The sequence below is a fragment of the Rissa tridactyla genome, chromosome 18, assembly GCF_028500815.1.
Source record: "Rissa tridactyla isolate bRisTri1 chromosome 18, bRisTri1.patW.cur.20221130, whole genome shotgun sequence".
In the NCBI taxonomy this organism is placed as follows: Eukaryota; Metazoa; Chordata; class Aves; order Charadriiformes; family Laridae; genus Rissa; species Rissa tridactyla.
This window is the reverse complement of record NC_071483.1, coordinates 5,966,210-5,987,361: the sequence shown is the minus strand read 5'-3', so window position 1 is coordinate 5,987,361 and position 21,152 is coordinate 5,966,210.

The following is a 21,152-nucleotide window of genomic DNA, read 5'->3' as shown; positions in this document are numbered from 1 at the left end:
TAGATTTGCAGTCTGGGAAGATCTCTTTTATCTTTGCCTGCTCATCCCCATTTCCATTCCGTTAAAAAAATGAAAAAATCAGTTGACTTTTTTTTTTCCACAGGTTTTGTTTTGTTTTGTTTTTTAAATCAATTCTGTAAAGATTGTGATCTAAGATTGAATTTAGCATCATCTTACTGTTCCAGGATTCCTACTAACCAGTAAATTCAAGTGGAGTTTAGTCCAAGTGACGTGGGAACATCCTACACCCGCTGCTCGCTGCTGCTAACAAAAGCTCGCAAGGTGGTGAAGAGTTGTCCTCCATGCGTTTTCTAGCTGTTCTGACTTCATTTGTTGAATTATCCAGTAATTCATTACGACTAAATTTCATTGGGCTTTTTGCCAGTATTTGTCATCAGAAATGACATGAAGACAAATGCTGTCATTATTTGTCCAGCTGTGCAGCTACATTTGTATTCTCTGCAGGACTGAACCCATTATCAGAGCTAAATAACACTGATAATAAAAGGGATATCTCTCTGCTACAGTGCCTCTAGTGTCAACACACACACCTAGGCAATATCAAAACCTTTCTGTGTTGATTTAATAACCCTCCACACCCACTTTGTTCAGAGGTAGACCTGCTCTGTAATCTTCCAATTGAACATTTTTTCAACCAAAACCAGCCAGTTTTTTAAAAGCAAAATCATAGAATCATGTTTCACAACAGCATGCTGGATTCATATTTCAGGAGGGGAAAAGGAACAGTCAGGCTGTTTCAATAATACATCGATATCCTGTTCCCAGATTGTCAAAACAAAACATTTTTATTTATATTTCAAGTAATGTTTTGTTTAGAAGTATCTTTGTTTTACAATATAAATATTCCTTTAAAAATATGTAACCAGCTTGGAACATTTATCTTTCATAAACCAAAATATATTCATTATCCCCAAATGCCTGTTTTTTAACACTCGCAGGACTTGCATTTACATTTTTACTTTCATGCTGTTCAGTGGCAGAAAACAAACTTGCTAGGAAGTGGAATACGTGATTCCGGCCCATTTCTTGCAGCTTTTGGGACATGCCTGCAGAAGAAGCTGTAGCAAACACAAGCAGAGTGTTATCACAGCATCTTGCCAGGGCTTTTCCTCCCTGGACTAAGAGAAGTAACAGGTCGCAGCTGTTGCCTTGTAGCAGGCTGGTGCTCCGGGAGGAGGAGAGGGCCTGACCACAAGCTTGCCCAGTACAGCGCAGAAACCATCTTGTCTGCACTGGTCCTGTACTGGACAGAGATGAGAAAGGCACAAGGCACTGCAACATCCTTTGCCGCTCTCTGTACCGTGAGACTATGCAACAACCTCTCCGGCTTCTACTGTAATTTACGCCTCTAATTTCCAGTTTTGCTTTCTGTGCTCCTTCTCAGCACTGGCAGGCAGAAAAGAGCCGTAATCAGCTAAGGCCAAGGGTGCCACCCTCCCAGCCCTCGACAGGGACCGCTGTTGTGCCCGTACTTAGGTAACTGTTAAGTTCCCTGTGAGTATGTCTTCAGGTAGGGAATTTTGTAAGGTTTGTGAGATAATGGGAAATTTATAATATACATAACCCTCCAAAAATAATCACCTTCATTCTAAACTTTAATGGCTCTCCTCCCCTACCTCCCCACACGCACATCCACCTCCCTGGATTTGTGTGGCTCTCAGGGTAAGACGTTCCAGCTCCTGCCTGTTTACATGTGACCAAAGCTGCCGTCTTTGGCTCTGATTCAATCAGCCTCTGAGATTAGACTGAGATTAAATATTTTGTGTGTGTTTTAAGGGGAAAGATTAATTGAACTTTATTATAGGTTTAATGCTTCAGCCTCAATTTGCATTTTAAAAGGCGTGATCTCATCCACTTTCAGAATACTGCTTTTCGTGTTTACCACTTAGAATTGATTCCGTGTTTGATAGGTTATAATTAAAGTAGGCACATTAAGGATTTAATAGTGCTTCTTATTGTTAAGAAGGATTAAAGGCGTGTTAGGATGCATACTTTAAATTAATGACTTTGATTAAACGAGGGCACGAGGGGATCCTCTGATACTGACTCCTGTTCTGACCTTGGGAAAGTCACTTGGGCCCAGGACCCGTTCTTAACAAGCTCAAGCTCCCCTCTTACTGAGCGTGTTTTACTGATTTGGGCTTAACTCCTTTGCATCTTGGTCATCTGGGAGATTCCCAGTTTGTGAAGAGGGGCCTTTTCCAGTCCCATGAGATCAGTAGTTTGGCAGGATCGAGCCCAGATTCCCACGTTTTGCAAGCCCAACTGACTGGATTTCTTGTGTTTGGAGAAATCTGCCTCTCTGTACCAATGCACACATTTCTTTCTGAAGGTCCTTGGTTCATATTAACCACTGAGCTGCAAAGACCTTCCAACTGCAGAACAGGGACCTGGGTTTTAGGGTCAATGTGCTGGAGATTTCTTGGAGTTTCATTGTGTAAAGTACTAAGTACATCATCTGACTTGAGCACCAGTGATGGGAAAGAATTCATTCGTGTCTTGGTGCATGATTGCATCAGGAATGTGCAACTGTTTCATTAAAATAGGGAAAATTTCAACTTTGCTCCTTTAAAAGATAGTTCTATTGAAAAAAGACCATGAAATATTTCCTGGTTCAGTCAGTTGTGATACATGCTATATTTTCTGCAGGATTCATCCAGAAATGGTGGCAAATCTTCAGCTGTGATGTGGCAGTACACCACAAAGGGGAAAATCCAGCCCACCGCTGAGATCACTGAAAAGGAAATGTTTTAGATCAGTTCAACAAAAAGCAGTGAAATCTTTCAGCTTGAAATATGTCAACCTGTTTCTCTTAATTTAAAAATGTCTCATTGAAAAGCTTCTGGAGTTTAAGTTCAATAACAAACATTCGCTTTCCATCACAGTTCGGGATGAAAACAAAGTATTGAAACATGGGGATTTGCCACTGAATAGGAATCCCATATTTTTCTCAGCTTTAACCATATGGCTTCTGTTTCATACGCAGGGAATTTGAATTGTGAAATGAGAGAGTAATGAATTAGGAACAGCTACTCCATAGAGAGAATAGCAAATGCTCCGCTTTCCCATCTTATTCCTCTTTTCCTACAAATCTAAAGGTGAAGAGTGAATGGTGTTCCAATCGTGAGGGCTTCAATAGGACTGTATGGTGTGGAGCTGGGGGCTGCCTTTCTGCACATCAATTTCTATGGCAAAATGAAAATCCAGCCTGGTAGAAACATGGACTCAAAACAGCTTTTCAGAAATCAGACAAACATCTGTAGCTCTGAGTCACATCTTGTTTAGGCTGGGGTAAATCAGGAATCATTTTTTGAAATCCATCTTGCATCATCGGTACAAGTGAGAGACGTCCCCTGGGAAGAGCTCTGCTGATTCGTACCAGGGTCTTGCTGAGGCTTAGAGCTGGGACTGGGAACTCAGCGGGAGGCAAAGCTATATGAGATGGAGAGGTTTTTTCTGTGGCTGGTCAAGCTGCCCCTGTCCATAGGCTGCCAGTCACACCTTTCAGGCAATTCCCCGAAAAAGGGAAGTCTTTACTGATGTGTAAGTGGTAGCTACACCTGATCTAAGCTGGGTTTTGGGTCAAGAAAACCCATCTGCTGATCCCCAGGTAATTAATGGTCAGATCGTCTCATTGGTAAAACACAAATTGCCAGTGCTTTTGCCCCTGGAGCTGTATCTTCCTTGCACATGCGGCCTGGTCTGGCAGCCACAGTAAATTGGTGCAGACACGTGGGAGCTGATGGAATAACGCTGATTTACATCAGCTGAAGACTGTCGTGGTCTGACATCCTTCTTTTTTCCTTTGAGGGCCATAGGCTGCATGACCGTCTGTTACTGTCTGCCATTAAATTATTCATCTTCAATAAGGGTGGATTAAAATTTCATAAGACAGTTGTATAATACTGGAATGCAAGCTAATAGCAGGGAATGCATTTTCTGAGATTTTTAAGGGTGTAGCGTGATCCTTTATCTGTAACAGTCTTGTTAACTCTACTGATAATTATACCAGGATCACCAAGTTTGTGGAACTAGTCTTTTTGGTTTTTTGTTTCTACCTGTGAAAAAAACAGTTGCTTGAGGGCTCTAGGATTTGTCCGTGTTTTAGTCACAACCCAAGCTATTTGTCCCTCATCACAACTGTTAAGTGGAAAAAGTGTTATTGAAGTTTTTTGTAAAAAATGCACCATACGCACATGCGTATTAAAAGCAGAATGCTAAGCATGGTTATTAATTAACTTATTAAGTTATGGTACAATTAATTTTTAAAATATATTTGCCCAGTTTTACCACTGCTGAACGTAAATATGTCTCTTCTGCAGAGCTGCTTAACTTTAATTTTGTACCTAATATACCTTCAGCGTTGATTTAAAATGCAGTCGTTATTAACTTTGAGATGAAGCATGCTCTCGGAATTGCAAAGAAAGAAATTCATTTCACCTGCCTACACCAGCCTTCCCAGCTGACTTCATGCAGATGCTGGGCAGACATGTCTGGAGGAGGTTAAAAAAAAGGCAATTGCCACCTGGCCAAGAGCTTAACTTTCAAACGGACGTGAACTGGAACTTGAAAGGAGCAGTGCTGGGGCAGAGGCTGGGTGCAGAACACGCAGACAGGAGCCGCTGCCTGCCGTGGCCCCCTCCCTGGCCCCCGGGGACGTATGGGCTGTGTTATGCCGAGTGCTGGAGTAAAACCCAGCACTGCAGTCTGGACCTGGGAATCGCAAGGTGCCTCTTTTGGAAACCGTCTCTGATCCTTTTTATGCCCTACGCCCTGCCAGCGCACCTCCACCTTTTAATGAACTGCACCATTTTATTTCCAGGTACTCCACCTGTTAGTTGCCAGCAAGAGAGCCCTACAGCAGCATGATCCATGTCTAGCGCCAGCTTTATAGCCCTGCAGATAAAATTGGCAAGCCAAAGCAAATACCTGTCAGTAGCATAAAACTGTTGACTCTGCAATTCTCTTGGACTGCTGTTCATGAACCGAGGGGAAAGAGTAGCTCGGGCACTATTTCACAGCCCTGTAGATTCATGAGTTAATATGTAGGATCGTGAAATGGAGTCGTAGTAGACTCCTAGGAAAGACTGTGCAAGAATGGGGGGAGTTATAACCCCGTTTTCTAACAGAAAGATAGTACGGAATGGGAAACTCAGCACTAGGACCCATGCCGTAAAGGTCTGCTCCCTTGCTGCATAAATCAAGGTGGATCCAATCTCCATAAAGGACATTTAGTTCAAATTCAGCCTTTGCTGTGAATTTTTTGCCAGCTTTTCTTTTGATCTAATAATTTCCCCCAACCCCTCTGTTTGACCTTGTCTCTCAAATCCAACCAATTCCTGTTCAGTGAGGGGACCATTTCTCCGGCACAAAGCTGAGGCTGCCTTAATCCCAGGGAAGCCGGTGATGAGATGCTGAAAGGAGCCAACAGAGCTTTGTCGGCAATGAGAGTAAAGAAGAGGCTTTGTCAGCCTCTTTAGTCATTTACCCTCCCCTTGCCAGCTATTAGCTGCAACTTGGACTCAAAGGATGAGATTTTTCTAATGAAATTTTAGATGACACAGAGCTGGAAGCCTGATTCTGAGCTGGGCACTGGTGCGTTACTACCAGTGGGGAGAAAGAGGCACCTCCAGGGGTAATTCATCTGAGCTGCCTTAGGTACCTGTCATGGGATGAGATGGATGTCCTGCTGGGTATGTCCCTGTCCCTCCGCTGCCTACAGAGGGAAACGAGGGACACTGGCTCAGTCATAAACACCTTAATTTTAGCCAGCTCTGTTAGGTCAGGCTATTCGCAGCTGAACTGTTGAGGGTGTCTGTCGGTGGCAGGGACTGTGGGCTTCGTCCAGAGTAAAACCAGTCCAGTTGCAGCAATGCTGGCTTGTGTTGATGGGAAGATACCAGCCACGTTCTCCTCCTCCCATGTCAAATGGCTTTGGAGCTTGTGCTAAGCCAATTGGTACGTATCTGAGAGTCTGTCTTATGGTGATGTGCGGTCTGAACTTCAAAACAGAGTTGAATCTAAAGGTGAGAGAGAGCGTAGACCCACAGAGGGGACAAGAAACCCGTAACAGGTACAGTAGCCTCACCCTGTGCCCTGCACTAGAGTTCAGTAGCGAAAGCAAGTGCACATGAGAAAAAAGAGCTGAAAAGTACATACAGCATCAGGTTATTTTACGGTGATATTTTTGTTCATTAACTCTTTGATCTTTCCACATGCTGCCATCTGTAGAAAGCACACATTGTACATATGGGATTTTTATTCATGCTGTCAGGGGGAGCTGGATTATTTCCAGTTATATCAGCTCCTTCCCTTCAATATTCGGGAAAAAAATGGCTTTCTGTAGTACATTCTTGCTGGAGTTTCAAAATAATGTTCCTTTCCCCGTTGTTTTTCTGCATTTCTGTTTCATAAACATTGTTTTTAATCACCCTTATGTTCCCCGTTGCTTCTATCCTGATTCACATCATTTACGTCCTTGCTGGAACCAGCATTGTCAATAGAGCTGGTCAAATAAAGATAAAACCAATTTGGGAGTGAATATCAGGCCAGACTCTGCTGATGTAAATCAGAGCTGAGCCAGCAGAGAGCCTGGTGCAGTCTGGCTTTGTTAGACTTATGTTACCCGCTATTCTAAGGAATTCAAAAGACCCCAGAGCCTCTCTGTCCAGATGTAAAAATGAAATGACCATGTGTTGCAGAAGGAACCGCTGTTTGTCCAGGAATGCATTGATTGGGAAGTTTGTGGGTCAGTGGTGACTACACTCCAAGCTTAAACCTTTCCAGGCATCTGGAACAGGAGCTGTGTCAGGCAATCCGAGGGTGAACCTTGTGAGAAGGTGTGTAGCCTACAAGAACTTCCCCATCTTGGTAATTAGAACAATGATGGCATTGGGTTCTTCAGGGCACCTTTGAGACGAGGCAAGGAGCAAGACTCTCTGAAAGCCATTGTCTGCTTGGATTTCATCCTCTCGCAATCAGTATTCAGTCGCACTGCTGGGAGGCCAGACCACTTTTCCCACCTACCAATGACATAGAGGAGCAGTAATCTTGACAAAATCTAAATAGAGGTATTTCTAGTAAACTGGAGGAGAAAACAATGACCAAGACAGCTTTTGCGGAGTCCATAAATCTACGTGCTGATAAATTACTCAGAAAGTGCATTGCACAGACACAGAATCCTAATTCACAAGGGGGAGCTGATGATAATGACTTCACAGGTTGTTGCTACCGGGGCATAGCCAGTCTATTTTTCTCTTTTATGGCTCTCCGTTCTCAGGAATGCATCCATCAGGTAAAAAATCCTTTCTAAATGTTGAATTTATTTGATGACCAGCCAAGTGCCAGTGCCACATTGGCTGAAGCATGTGGCTCAGTAGCTAATATATAGATTAACAAAAGCTTCTTGCTCTGTTTCTTCCTCTTTACTGGAGACAACTGGTTGAGCTCTGGACAGCCTGCCATTCATTCATAACGTACTTCTTGGCCCACAGGGTGATAAATTCCTTTCTGCTGTCTTTCATCCTCGCTCGTCCAAGACTTAGTAGAGAAACTTTCTGGTGCTTGACTATGGTTCTCTCCAAGATAATTTTAGGTGATTAAATGGTAGATGAGCAGTTGCTTCTGATTATTCAGGCCTTCTGCCACTGCTGTGGATGGTATTCTTCAAACGATATCCTTGGGGATTAGGAAGAATGTTGGCATCGCTGTTGCATTCAGTGCTGGTTTTGCTTAATTAATAGCTCTAGTTTTGGACGGGTCTACACAAAAGCACCCTCCAACTTGAGCAAAATGCTGTTTAAAACTTGTCCTGTTTTGAGGTTCAGTAATTTTACTTCTTAACTAGGCCTCTTCTAACTCTCTGAAATTAACAGCATGTTGCACTGAAAACAGTTCGTTCTCAGAGTGATAAGACCAATGTTTACAGATAGTGCCAAGGAATGGCACGCAGAGAGGCTCTGGCTGATACTTCTTGCTATAACAACCAAGGTCAGCTCACTTTGTTACTTGCCCCCTTGGAGGGTCGGAAGCGGAGAAGCGTAGAGGGGTCCCACCTGCAGGGAGGAGGGGACAGGACAGGGGACCCCGAACTGACCAACAGGGTATTCCATCCCATCTGCCCCATGCTCAGTATAAAAGCTGAGGGGTCAAAGGGTCAGGCTCTTTCTTCAATGGCCGATGTCCGAGGAGGCCCCTGTCTGTTCATCTGCCTTGGATCCCAATACGAGCATTCCTGACTCCAACTCTGGAATCCAGTTCCCACCCGTTGCTGAGTCCAGGCTGGGACTTCCCCAGTGCCTGCCGGTGACATCATCCTGGGAGCTTAATACAGTTTTGTATATACTGTATTTATTTCATTATTTTCCTTTTTATTTTATTATTAATATTCCATTAAAGTAGTTTAGTTTCTTCTAAACTCGTAAATCTCTTTATTTCTCCGCCTCCTCTCTCTTTGCAAGAGGTGGGGGGAGTGCATCTGTTGCCGGCCTTTGGCCAATTTGGCCAAAACCACGACAAAACTCAAGATAGTTTGTTCATCAGCAGGGTGTAATGTTCAAAAGCACTGAGAAAACGGCACTCATGAGTGGCTAATCAGACCGCGCTGCTAATGGTGGTGTTTTGGACCGCTGATTGAACCACCCCGACAGCACGTTCCAGCAGGGCGACCCAACGTAGTGCAGGAGCGTGAGAGAAATACCTTCAGCCCAGGGCTGCAGCCGCCTCCCCACCCCTTCCTGGGAAGAGATGTAATAAGTTGGATGTGCAGCTCTACCAGCTGAATGCATCCAAAATTCATGACTCAAAAATCCTAAAAATGACTTTAACAAATCATGAGTTTAATTTTTCTTTTATTTGATTTTTCAGTGGCAGTTTGACATTTTTTTTCTTTACCTTCTCCTTCTAGTGTCTGGGTACCTGTGTAAATTCTTTCACTGACCTGGGTGGGCTGAGAGAAGCTTCTTTTTTATAAAGGAAAGCTGAGGCTTCCACGTACAGAGAGAAATGAGGAACTGAGGAATGATGATATGTATCATTATCAGGAGACTTGTAAGAAAATAACAGGAGCTGACAGTGGTGGATTCAAGAAGATGTTTACAAGATAAATAACGGCAACAACTTTATTAGATCCACTGACTTAGAAATAAGAACAGATATATTTTCCCACCCAGGAGCTGACACGCTTTATGTCAGCTTTCAGTTTCATGTACACATTGCTTCTTGTCAGCACTGGGTGGGAGGCTTCTCCCTCTGCCTTCTGCCTCTGTCAGCAGGGCTGCTCTGTTCTGGGCATTTCCCAGCCAAAAGAAACATTGGTATTAGTCTCCTAAGCAGTCTGTTGCTGATTCTTGGGATGGTGGGGTAGGGACAGGCGAAGAACGCAGCCAGGAGTGTTGAGCCACAAGCCCAGTTCCTACTGGTGAGTAGCCAAGCCCAGCCTAGGTAAGGCAGAACAGGGACTGCGGGTCTCCGCTGTCCTGCTCAGCGTGTTGTACTTATGAACAAAACTCTGCTAATAGGTCAGGTGAATCCTAGATCTGTGCTCAAGCCAATGTTTTATTAAATCACAGTAGTATGACAAAATGAAATCTCAGCTCGGCACGAGCCAGAACTGAATTTTCTGTTTCAGAAAGATCAGAACCTCAGGCTGTTTTTTATTGTTGTTGTTGTTGTTGCTGCTTCTGAAATCTTTGAAGCGAAAATCAGTGACCCGTCATCCTCCTCCTATAAATTCCTTTCCTTTCTGCTGTTCAGTGCTAACATAGGACTGATGTCTCAAGGCCTAAAAATTTCTGATTTATCTTTATTTTGCCTGCAAACCCCTCGTGTCCTCCCCAAAAAACTGTCACATAAATGGAATTATCTCCACTGTGTGGTGGATAGGCAAAGAAGCTAAAGATTGTTCAAGTGTTGTAGAAATTGCTAGTTTCTTTATTGCTTCTACACCTTGATGAAGTCAGGTCTATACTTGCTGGAGCAATAGGCGTGCTTAAATATGGAGTTTTACCATAGCAAATGTGTTATTTGTATGTACTGTATGTGGTCCCTCAGCCAGTGGCGCCTGGGGATCACTCTGTTCCATCCCGTTCTCTGCCTCAGCTTGTGTTCCTTAACTTGACCACTACGGGATTAAAAAACTTGTGAGATTTCATGATTGCACTCTTCAGCCTCACTGGGTTAGCCTGAACAAGAAACTGCTCTTGGAAGGGAGCAGAACCTCAGGCTTTTTTTGCTGTTTTTGCTAAAAAGCCTTGAAAGGAGGAAACCAGCCTGGCAGAGTCAGCAGGGCACGCTGACCTTGGCTTCAAAGAGAATTTCTCTGCAGGGTCCTTCAGGGGTGTGCAGAGGGGGGCATAGCAGGGCTTCCCAGTTTGTGATGGTTTTTCCCCCTCTCATGGTAGGCCAGCATTAAAAAAAAGTGTGAAAGGAATCAAAGTATAACCATCATAAATAATTTCTGGCACCTCCTTTCAGGTACACCAGGTTCATGGGATGTCCTCGGAATTCTCCAGCTTCTTTAGATTTGCTTTGTGTGTCGAGCTTTGTGTTACGTTACTCTAACACCAACTTCTGGAGCTGGTTAGTAAAGAGAATAAAGAAAAATGCAAGTTGATCTTGTGCCCAGGTAGTCAGAATATCCGCACCTATTCTGTCTTCAGACATGAGGATTAATTAATCCTCACTTCATTGGTACATAAAATACTATTGACCTCATTGCTCATGGAGGAAAATAGTGGCAAAAAAGTTTAAATTCATATGGAACTGCCCAGAATGACTGACTCTAAGGATTTCCGGGGCCCCTGGAGCTGACAGACCTCTGTCATCTCTGGCAGGACTCACTGTGCTGGCAGCCGAGCAGGGAGGGATGTCTTGAAAGGCCTGACCGGGGAAACGGCTATCCCACTCCCACGGCTTTCGCTGGGAGAGAAGAGAGATGGGAAAGGGCATGCAAATCAAACTGTCCTGATTTTTAGAAATTGAAATCACTCACTCCATAGAGGAATCACAGGCAACTTCCTTAAACTTTCAGACGCAGTCTTTCAAAGCAACCATGTTGTACTCTGTATATTTACCTGATGAAATTAGTTTCTTGCTAATACCCCGTAGGGGACAGAGGCTCCTTAGCTCACAGACATCGCTGCTTATGAGCCATGTGAACATCTTTCAGAAATATTTAAGCGGGGAAAAGGGAGAAGGGAAGCCAAGGCATTTCGAGAAAACTGGATCAGCATTGCCTGGCAGACTCCGGCCTCAGTGCCATTCATCTACCTGATTTTATAGCCTTGCTTAATGATGAGCTGTGATGTTTGATGAAGCTGTGGATCGATCTGAGATGACAGACTGATAGGGACGGATCAGGTGGAAGATAAATCTCCCTGACTGGCAGGCCTCAAAGCGGAGGGAGTTCTTCCTTTACTCCACACTCTGTGCCCTTGCCAGCTGCAATTCAGGCTTTGATCTTTTGGAGGTAAAAGTAGAACGCCCTGAAAAATATCCGAAGGGGAGGCATTTTAGCAATCTTTGGGGAAGTGTCAGGGCTGACTTGGTGGGTGAGTGTCTTGTGCATCAGCACGAAGCTGCATCCTGCTAAAGTCTTAGCATTCAGTGATAGGGAAATGATATATCAGAGGTGTTATGGTTTGAGGAACCCACAACAATTTCTTGTCATTTAGACAACTGTTCTATCACCTGATGACCCCTCTCTACTCAGGAAGAGGGATCGTAAAAAACCAAGGAAACCCGAGAGTTGAGATATAAACAGATTGAATAGATTAAGACACATTATTTAACAGTAATTATTTAACAATAATTAACATTAATAATACTGAAGAACCAATACAGATCCCGATACCAATATAAAATACACAAGGACTATGCTCAGCCCATTCCATCAGCAGGACACTGTGCACTCCCTGCAGGGACAGCAAATGCAGGACCCTGCAAGCGCTGCGGCTTCGGGAGGAAGGAAAGGGCTCAGGGTCTGGTACCAGGGCAAGGAGTTCTCAGGATGGCAGCCATCAAGGGAGAGAGAGAACTTTGCAGCAAACTGTCTAATTTATATAGAATGTGGTGTTCATGGTATGAAATAATCCTGTTGGCAGCTTGGGTCAGGTGCCTGGGTCTCGCTCCTCCTCATCCCCGCAACAGGCAAGGCTCAAAACCACTGAGATCTTGAAACTCGCATACCAGAGCTGGCTATAAAGTAAATATTTTCACGAATTCAGACACTAGAGTGTTCTAAAATTGCAGTTTTCCCAAGCATTAGAAGAGAAATTAGTCCTGTGTCGCTCAAACCAGGACAGTAGGAAAACAGGCACATGGAAGTTTTGGATGAAGCATTATCAAAGCAGTTTGTTTCAGTAAGATCAGTGCTCTTTCATTTTCATAAAATAATATTGCCATGAAAGCATAAGAATTCCGAGCAATCAAACCACATTTCCCAGTCTTATCTCCAGCAGCGTTTGCTGTCAGAGACTTAATCATGTTGTGGTTTATTATGTTGTTTTACCGTGACTGTTCAATCAAAGTAAAACGTACCGCCTCTAAAACTCAAAATATGAGCATAAGATACAGAATTTCTGAATGCCATTATTATGGGGAAAGATGGTATAAAAGGCAAAGCAAATTCAGCATGTTCAATTTAGAAGAGAGAACAGAACCAGTAAATGGAGTTACTGGTTGTAAATGGGTTAAAAAATCTGAAGTTACAGCTTTTATTTTTTGCTGTGGGGGTTGGAGCATCTCAGTTGTATGTGAGTTATTTGGCTTGTTGGAGAAAGCGCTTGTGAAACTGTCTCGATCGTATGAAGCAGGGCTTGAACAAAATGTCTCTAAAAGCCTCCTTTTTCTGTAAAATTTCTGAACTAGAACACAACCAACAAATTTTGAGGTAGCTCAATAAAAACCAGGAGGAGATTATTGTGAAAGTCAAAGCAGGAACCTGGGGAATGAGCTGAGGGGAAAATATCTCCTGAGGGTGTCTGCGTTATGCAGCCAGCCTGGCCTGAGCCAAAGCAGAACAGCAGCGTTATTCTGCAATAAAAATAAATGACTGAATATTTTCTACATGGCTCCAGATCGTAGTGAGCTGATCCTGAGCACCCCAGAGGGCTCGCTTGCCTGGCACCCCGGAGTGACCCCGTGCTGAAAACCCCTTTTACTCCACCATGTTCTCAGCCAAACACTTAAATTAGTTCAGGGCCCTTTTGCAGTTTCGTATTTAACTGCTGGTCTGAAATGTTTCCGTCTTGCAGCCTGGGTAGATATATAGCTGATATTCTGAGAAATGTTCGTATGTTGTACGGCTCTGTACTGCCCCATTTCCACCGCTGATAAATAAACGTGAGTCGCTGCGATATCTTATAACCTCTCATGTTTATGGAGATGGGGAGGGAGAGGTTGGTATGCAAAGTCAAAGGGAAATAGCTCTTTCCAGTAATGACCCAAATGTCTCTCCAACACATAGTTTTACAATCAGCAAGTTATTAGCTACTTCGGACAGAATTGCCGTCAGCATTAGGTGGATGTTTGTGCCGGGAGACAGTCGCACACCCCTTTCAGTGTCTGAGGACCAACACAGTCCGCCAAGAGGGATTGTTATCTTACAGACAGGAATTTGTTCCTTCGAAGGGAGGAAACAAAGAAGGAAGGAGAGGAGAATGTGTGGAATGCAGATTAATTTACAGCATAGATGAAATGGGGATAGTTGGTGGCAAAGGAAAAGGAAGCACCAAAATAGTGTCTTTCTTAATGCACCTTCCTACACGTGTATTTCTAAAGGTTTTCCTGAATATTTTTCCTTTAGTATTTTAATATTTAATTAAAAGCATCATCATAATAGTAGCAACCGCAAGATGGGGGTGTTTCCAGCTGACTTGGTAATAACTCTACCCTCAGCTAATAAACTTCGGCGCTGAATATTCCAACACCGCCTTCTAGAATTTATTTTGTCTATGATGTGGTTATTGCATCCCATAAACAAGAAGCATCCTCAAGTTACCATTAGAATAAAACTGTTACAATGCACTGCTTTTTATATAGGAGTTACGGAATGTGCTTTTGCATGACTGAAAATTTATATATTTAGTTCATAGATTTATACACAGGTGTTTTCTTGGCATTTTCAAGTGCGCAACTACGGTGCTTTGGGTATGTGAACACACGTTAGTGTGCCGTGATGGTCCTGTACTAAGCAGATAAATGACGTACATGCTCTGTTTTTAGCTAGGTACCTTGGAATCTTTTGGGGAGAAAACCTTGGTTTAGAGATAATGTAGATTAGGACAAGCGGAAATGGCCTCCAGTTGTGTCAGGGGAGGTTTAGATTAGGTATTAGGAAAAATTTTAACACCGAAAGTGTTATGAAGCATTGGAACAGGCTGCCCAGGGAAGGGGTTGAGGCACCATCCCTGGAGGTATTTAAAAGCTGGGCAGACATGGTGCTGAGAGATATGGTATAGTGGTGGTTTTTGTCAGTGTTGGGTTGATAGTTGGACTTGATGATCTGAAAGGTCCCTTCCAACCTGGGCAATTCTGTGATTCTATGATTATTATTTCCTGAATAAACAGCAGATTTCCTCTATCCAGACTTGCTTCATTCCAGTGAGTAAGACTGGAGAAAAAGTAGACGTCTTATAAGTAACAGGATTTCGTGCATCTGGACATGTTGATTGTTTTTCCTACGCTTTGCAAACCGGGTGCTAATGCTATAGCAGCAAAGAGCACAATGGGTTAAGGGTTAGGGTTAGGGTTAGGGTTAGGGTTAGCACAATAAATATGCACAATAAATAGCACAATAAATAAAGCACGATGGCTTTATTGCCCCAGATGCTTTTATTTAAAGCCAACTGCGAAAGAAAGATGACAGAAGGGAAAAAATTACTGCAGCAAGGAAGAGACTGTGGAGCCCTTTGGGCAGTGCTCCCTTCCCAGCCTGCTGTGTGGAAACACCCTCATCACCGTTTGCCTATCTTTGTATCATTCTGCACAACCTCCACACCTCTTACCGATGTCTAGGGACCTGCTTTCTACAAAATCCCACCCATGGGAAGAGCTCTGGGTACCAGGGATGACATCTGTAAGATTTCAGGAAAGGAAAAGAACTGCCTCTCACATTCACGCACACCCCTCTCTTATGCTTTGTGATGATGTGCATGAAACTCAAAATATCTGAACTCAGAAATGTAAATTCATGAGAACTGTCCAGTCTGGCAGACTCGTCCAGTGGCGGGGCTGCAAGGTGAGTGGTGAGGCAGAAAGTTACCCCGTGCATGGAGCAGGGCAGAGCTGGGACTGTGGAGAAACCAGCAGGAGCTTTGCGCTCCTGAGCTCTGCTCCTCGTGGCTCTGAACTGGCTTTCAGGTCCTCCACAGCAGGTGCAAAATGGGGACAGGAGAAATGAGAGAGCCTTCCCACTTGCACTAGTGTGAGCAGAAAAGGCAAGGCTGCAGAAACCCGTGTCCTGGGAGTAGGTCCCTCACGCCATCAGCATGTCTTCAGAGTGTACGACCACGAGACGCGGAGCGTGCGCGCTGCGTCCGGCGGTGTCACTGGGGAGCAGCGGGGAGCTCCTGTCACTGCAGATCCTGGCATGAAACACCGGAGCGTCAGTGATTCCTCTGTCATCCACTGATGAAACTGAGGAATAACTCAGTCTCAGCATGTTTCATCTGCATGAGGTAATTATTTTGCAGAGAAGTGCTCCAGAGGGAGAGGAAATCTCTGTCTGCTGGTGAAGGAGAGTGTATAGGAAGAGTGAGAGCCTTATTTGCATTAACCTTTCCACCCAAGATTGCCTGAGTGACATGTTGTGAGTAACCACAACTTACAGCGAACTCAGAAGTGGTTAGAGAGTAAAAATTGAACTGAACAAACAGGAAATCAAAGAGGGTCAAAGAGAGTTGCAAATGGGAAAGTATTGTCTGTGAGGGCACCCCAGGGAAGTCATTAGACCAAAAATTCTGGGTGGGATACAGCTGATGGCGTTCTTTCTTTTTGTGAAGAGCCTCAATTATTTGATCCCAGCCCTCGTGCTGCCAGTGTGCATACAGGTACTTGAAGCTGAGTGAGCCCACTGGTATTCAAATCGTTTTCCAAAGTAACACAGTGTTATAAATTTCCTTTGAAGTTTGACACAATGCTTTTCTCCTAACTTTTTTTTTTTGTAGAAAATTACCTTTTCTTAAAAAAAAAAAAATAAATCATGAAAACCAAATGCTAGGGCAGGGGGAAAAATGTTCAAGGTTTTATTTTTTCTTTCCATTTTCACTCCTCTGCAGCTTCTGTCTATCACTTTCCATCCATTTTGAATGGGGAAAAGGTGAAAAGGAAAACAGCTAGCAATTAAAAAGGGGAGAAATGAAATGGAAAATAGTTGCGAAATTGTGTAAATGTTGGAAATTATTTTTTTCGTGATGGTTTATGGAATTTCACAATTCCCCCCCCCCCCCTCCTCTTCTTTTTTTCATTAACACTACGTGTGCAAGACGTCCAGCAGTTAATTTAGTGTCAGGGCAAAGAGCACCATCAGCCTATTTTCCAGGTGCAAGGGAGGATCTGAAAATATCCCCGGCACAAGCAGGGCCCTCCGGCTGTTGTAACCGCCAACACCCTGACCAACGGCAAAACTCCCAGGAAAGCAAAACTATTTGTTCTCGTGCTCCGTTTGCTGTGTCAATTAATCGCCTATGGGTCGGCCATCTGTGGATTAGAAAGTCCTCAGCGTGCCTAGGGATCCCGCTTTTAAACCAGAAATCCTTGGGTGTTCAGCCTTGCAGTGTTCGTAAGAAAGACTCACCCAAGTGGCTACTGGCTGTCTAAAGGGGATTTATTTTTCTATAGAAAAAAAGCTGTCTCTCCTGCAAACGCTGGATAAAACAGCACCCTGCTGCTACCGTCTTGCTTTACAATGTGTTTCTGGTGTACTTTACACCAGAGAAGAAAGAGGCCAAACATGAGGAAAAAACAATAGGTGTGGGTGCCACTGCTGCAGCCCCCACAACAGGCAGAAGGGAGACGTGGAAGGACTCTGTAACAGGTTAATAAAATCCGATATGCTCCATGATGTGTTTTTAAGTACATTGTACAGGAGAGTTGTGGTCCAGTGGGGAAAGTCTGGGATGGGGAATTCAAAGGCATGATTTCTGTCAGCCTTGCGGAAGCGCTCTGCAACTTCAGCAGTTCAACGGTTTTGTACTTTGTTTTCCTGTGCATGTACATGGTTTAGTGCTTCTTCGTCTCCTTTGAGAGTGAGCAGTGAAAACCAGAGTATAATTTAGGGCTTGGAGGAAATATTTCAATCAATATTTCAAAACAAAGTGCCAATTTTCGTTTAGTTGAGACTTAAAATGTCATTTTGCATTTTTTTTTTCCGTAAAACAAGAGAGAAACTTAACTTGAGGAGAAGCTTCATGAGAGCTAATTGACTATCGTTATTTTCATAAGCCATGTAAATTGATTTTTTAAAAATTTTAATTAGTTAAAAAAATGAAACAGAAAATTAAAATAAATTCAAAATGGAAATAGTAATTTCATGTCATAATTTCAAAATTATACGGAAACTACATATCTTGTGTCTAGCATTACTCTGAGAGAGCTGAAATGTATAATTAGAAATTGTATCTTCCCATAACAGAAATTTTTTTTAAAAAATGCATTAATACATGCCTGTCACTGAAACCACAGCTTTCCATGGGAGCTTTTGCTATTCCGGATACCAGTCTGCACTGCTTCATGGCAGCAGTAAGGAATGTTTTCTGGCTGTGAGTGTGCTGAGACCCACAAGTGCATTTCAGGAAAGGCTCTTCCACCCCCTCCATCCATACGCAGCACGCAGCGAGCAGACCCGAGGGCCGGCTGGGTACGTCCATGTGGCTGCACACCTAGGGTGGGGGCATCCTCCCTGATTTTAGGGGGCAGCAGAGCCTGTGTTTCACTCTCAATCCCTCTGCCATAAAGTGTTACAGACAGTAATTTCCTGGCTCTGCTCCCTGCTGTGTCCTCGCAGGCATAAAGGTTGTTTCTCTGTTATGTGCACGTGTGATGCCAAGCACAACTGCACAGGAATACGCCGCTGGAGCTTCTGGCTCTAGTGTAGTAACTGGGATGCTAATAATAGCCTTGGTATAATTCCACACTCATTTTTGGCCAAGAGAAGCAGTACAGCCTAAATGATAAGACATCCGTCAGTGGTCTAGACTATATTCCCAGTTCTGAAATTGCTGTTGAGTGATTTTTATTCAAATTAACTCATTTCTCCTCACACTTATCACCTTCTTAAAGTGTATGGGCAGCTCTTTAACAGCATTTGGGTATCTGAATACAAATGATACAAAACCGGGAGGAGCGGTTGGTACACCGGAAGGTTGTGCTGCCACTCAGAAGGACCACGACAGGCTGGAGAATTGGGCAGAGAGACACCTCATGGAGTTCAACAAAGGGAATTTGATTTGGCCATTCCTGATCCTCATGCATAACAATGAAGTATAGACAGGAGAGGTGGAGTAAGGAAGCAGAACAGGCCCTAGGAAAACAAAGGAAGGTGAGAGTCTTGGGTGTCCTGATGCCAGCAGTCAAACGCTGCCCACATTTTGCTCTGGTGTTTGGAGGGCAACGGAAGAGCCAGGCATTGCAGATGAATCATGGCAGGCTAATATTGCTACAAATCACCAGAGCTGTTCTCTCACCGCCGATGGTATGATGAAAAGCTCCAAATTGATTTATCACATGGTGATCCATCTCATCTCCCTTGCTCTTCAGCACATAAATCACTGTAGCCATTCGATGGGACACGCCGCTTCAGTGTTCAAAGTCATTCGCCGCTGCTCAGGGCGCATCCACCACCAAGATCAGCAAATGTACCAGCTGCATCCTCCCTTCTGCACCTCGGGCACACATTTCCCACCCTTTCATGCACACAGCGAGAATTTATTGTCGGTATGGAGAGGTTAGCAGGACCAGGGAGAAGGACAGTTATCGTTTATATTGTTCTGGTGACTTTATAGGAGGAAAGTCATGTCACTGGAAAGCCTCAGAGCAGTAGGCGTGCGCAGAGTAGGTTTCTCCAAGAACATAGCGACTGTCACGTTCCCTTCTTGCCGCTGTCACATTATGTAAGATGGACAACTTTATCTGCCCATAAATATAAAAATGTGTCCTTTTGAAGGGGGATTCCTCTGCCCTAAGTTATACGTTTATTTTGTCTGCGTGTAAATATGAGCTAATCACCATAAACTTGTTTTAGAGTCAATGGGAAGAAATAGGCTCCTGCAATGGGGAGTTGTTCCCATAGTTGGACAGCCACCTCCATTGGGTCAAAATAATTCCCTTTTGAAGATACTTCAGGGGAAGCCTGGGGTTACTAGCAGATCCATAGACATGTCCCCGTTAGACATCTAAAACGAGAGGAGGTTAATTCTGATTGTTTTCTGAATGCTTTGCCTGCACTTCACTTGTAATTTTCTACCAGTGTTTTTCAAGGAGAATGAAAATCCACCCAAGGAGCCCTACACCTGCTAAAAGGGTGGGTGAATAATGATTTAATTACCGCCAGTGCACAGTCTGGAAGGAGGTTGCCAGCTGCCTACTTTTGCTTCCCAATTAATAAAGGGCAAATGATACTTAGATGCTGCTGTTCCTTGGGTTAGTCCTTGGAAGCCAATATTACTCGTCTCTTTGTCGGTGGATTTTTGGATATCCAGCCTGGCCTTTCAGCCGTGACTATCCCAGAAGATAACTCAACTGTTGCCGCCTAGACTCCTGAATTTTTAAAGGTACATGAAAGTGCCGTGCCTTCAACAAACACATCTATCACTGTGGTTACAGCACAGTGTGATGTGATTCATATCAGTTCTCATTAATTTGAAAAGAATTAAGCTTTGAAAACATAAGGGTGAAATATTAATCAAATAATCATTTGAAAACGTGCCGCAAAATAAATCTAAAGCATTTATCTGACTAATGGTATTTGACCAGTTTGAGTGATCGGCTGCAAATTTGCAGATCATAATAATTATTAACAACTCTAGCAATAAGCAGTTGAGCATAATCAGTATGGCTGAGGGGACAGTGACAGTAACGAAGGGTTGTGTTTCTCCTGTGCGTTGTATTTGAGGATCTCGCGGGCACACACAATGAGTGCTTGCTTGGCCGGGACACAAGGCACAGCCCGGTGTAGAAAGGTGCACAGGGATGGGGAGGGATCAAGCTCTTTACCCAAAGTCATGTGAGAAATCAATGAAAAAAAGAAGGGAATCGTTGCATGCCACCTCAGGTTTGCCCAGGCATCCTGCGCTCCTTGCTCTCTCTTAACGCCTCTCGTAGTCAGACTGGCGGGCTGGGAAACAACACAAAACAATAGGATTTATAACATGCCCCCAATAGTACATTTTACTGGCAGATAGTGTGCAGGCAAAACGGGACAAAATACTTAGTGCAGCTGACGAGAGGGAAGGGTGGCTTTTATTTGTATTTGTGTCAGCAAAAGCCCTTTGGGGCCATGAACTTCATAGGCATAAAGGTCCTGAGCTCTCTTGTATCAGCTTCGCTCTTACCTAAGTTAAAAGCATAGTCATTGTCGGGTGCTCACCGTGTTCAGTGGGAAGAGGAGGAGGGAGGGGTCTCCAGAGAGAGGGGAGGGATGGGATTCACCTGAGCCACAGCAAGAGACAGCGCCTGCCCTTGAGACAGGCTTCAGACGGGAGAGCAGAGAAAGGGAGCGTGTGTCAGTGCCCATTTCCAGGTGCGGCACTGAAACGTGGAATGTGTTGCCAGAAATAAGGGAACGAACGCGAAGCATGCAGGACACTGAACCAATCCCAGTGATTCCGTAACCAGTCCATTATCTTGGCCAGGCACCCACCATGTCCAGGCAGTGCCGCAGTGCCGGTTCTGCAGGGATGCGTGCACTGCTAACCGGAGCTGTGCTGTATGGGCACCCGCTTTGGCCTGAAACACCCCTGACTGCGCAGGTTTGGGGCCATGCCTGGTCTTAGTATTGTGTTGATGTAGTTTAGGGACATGGTTTGGTGGTGGTTTTGGTAGTGCTAGGTTAGTGGTTGGCTTGATCATCTTAAAGGTCCCTTCCAACCTAGACCATTCTATGATTCGATGATTCTGTGGTACTGGTACTAGCT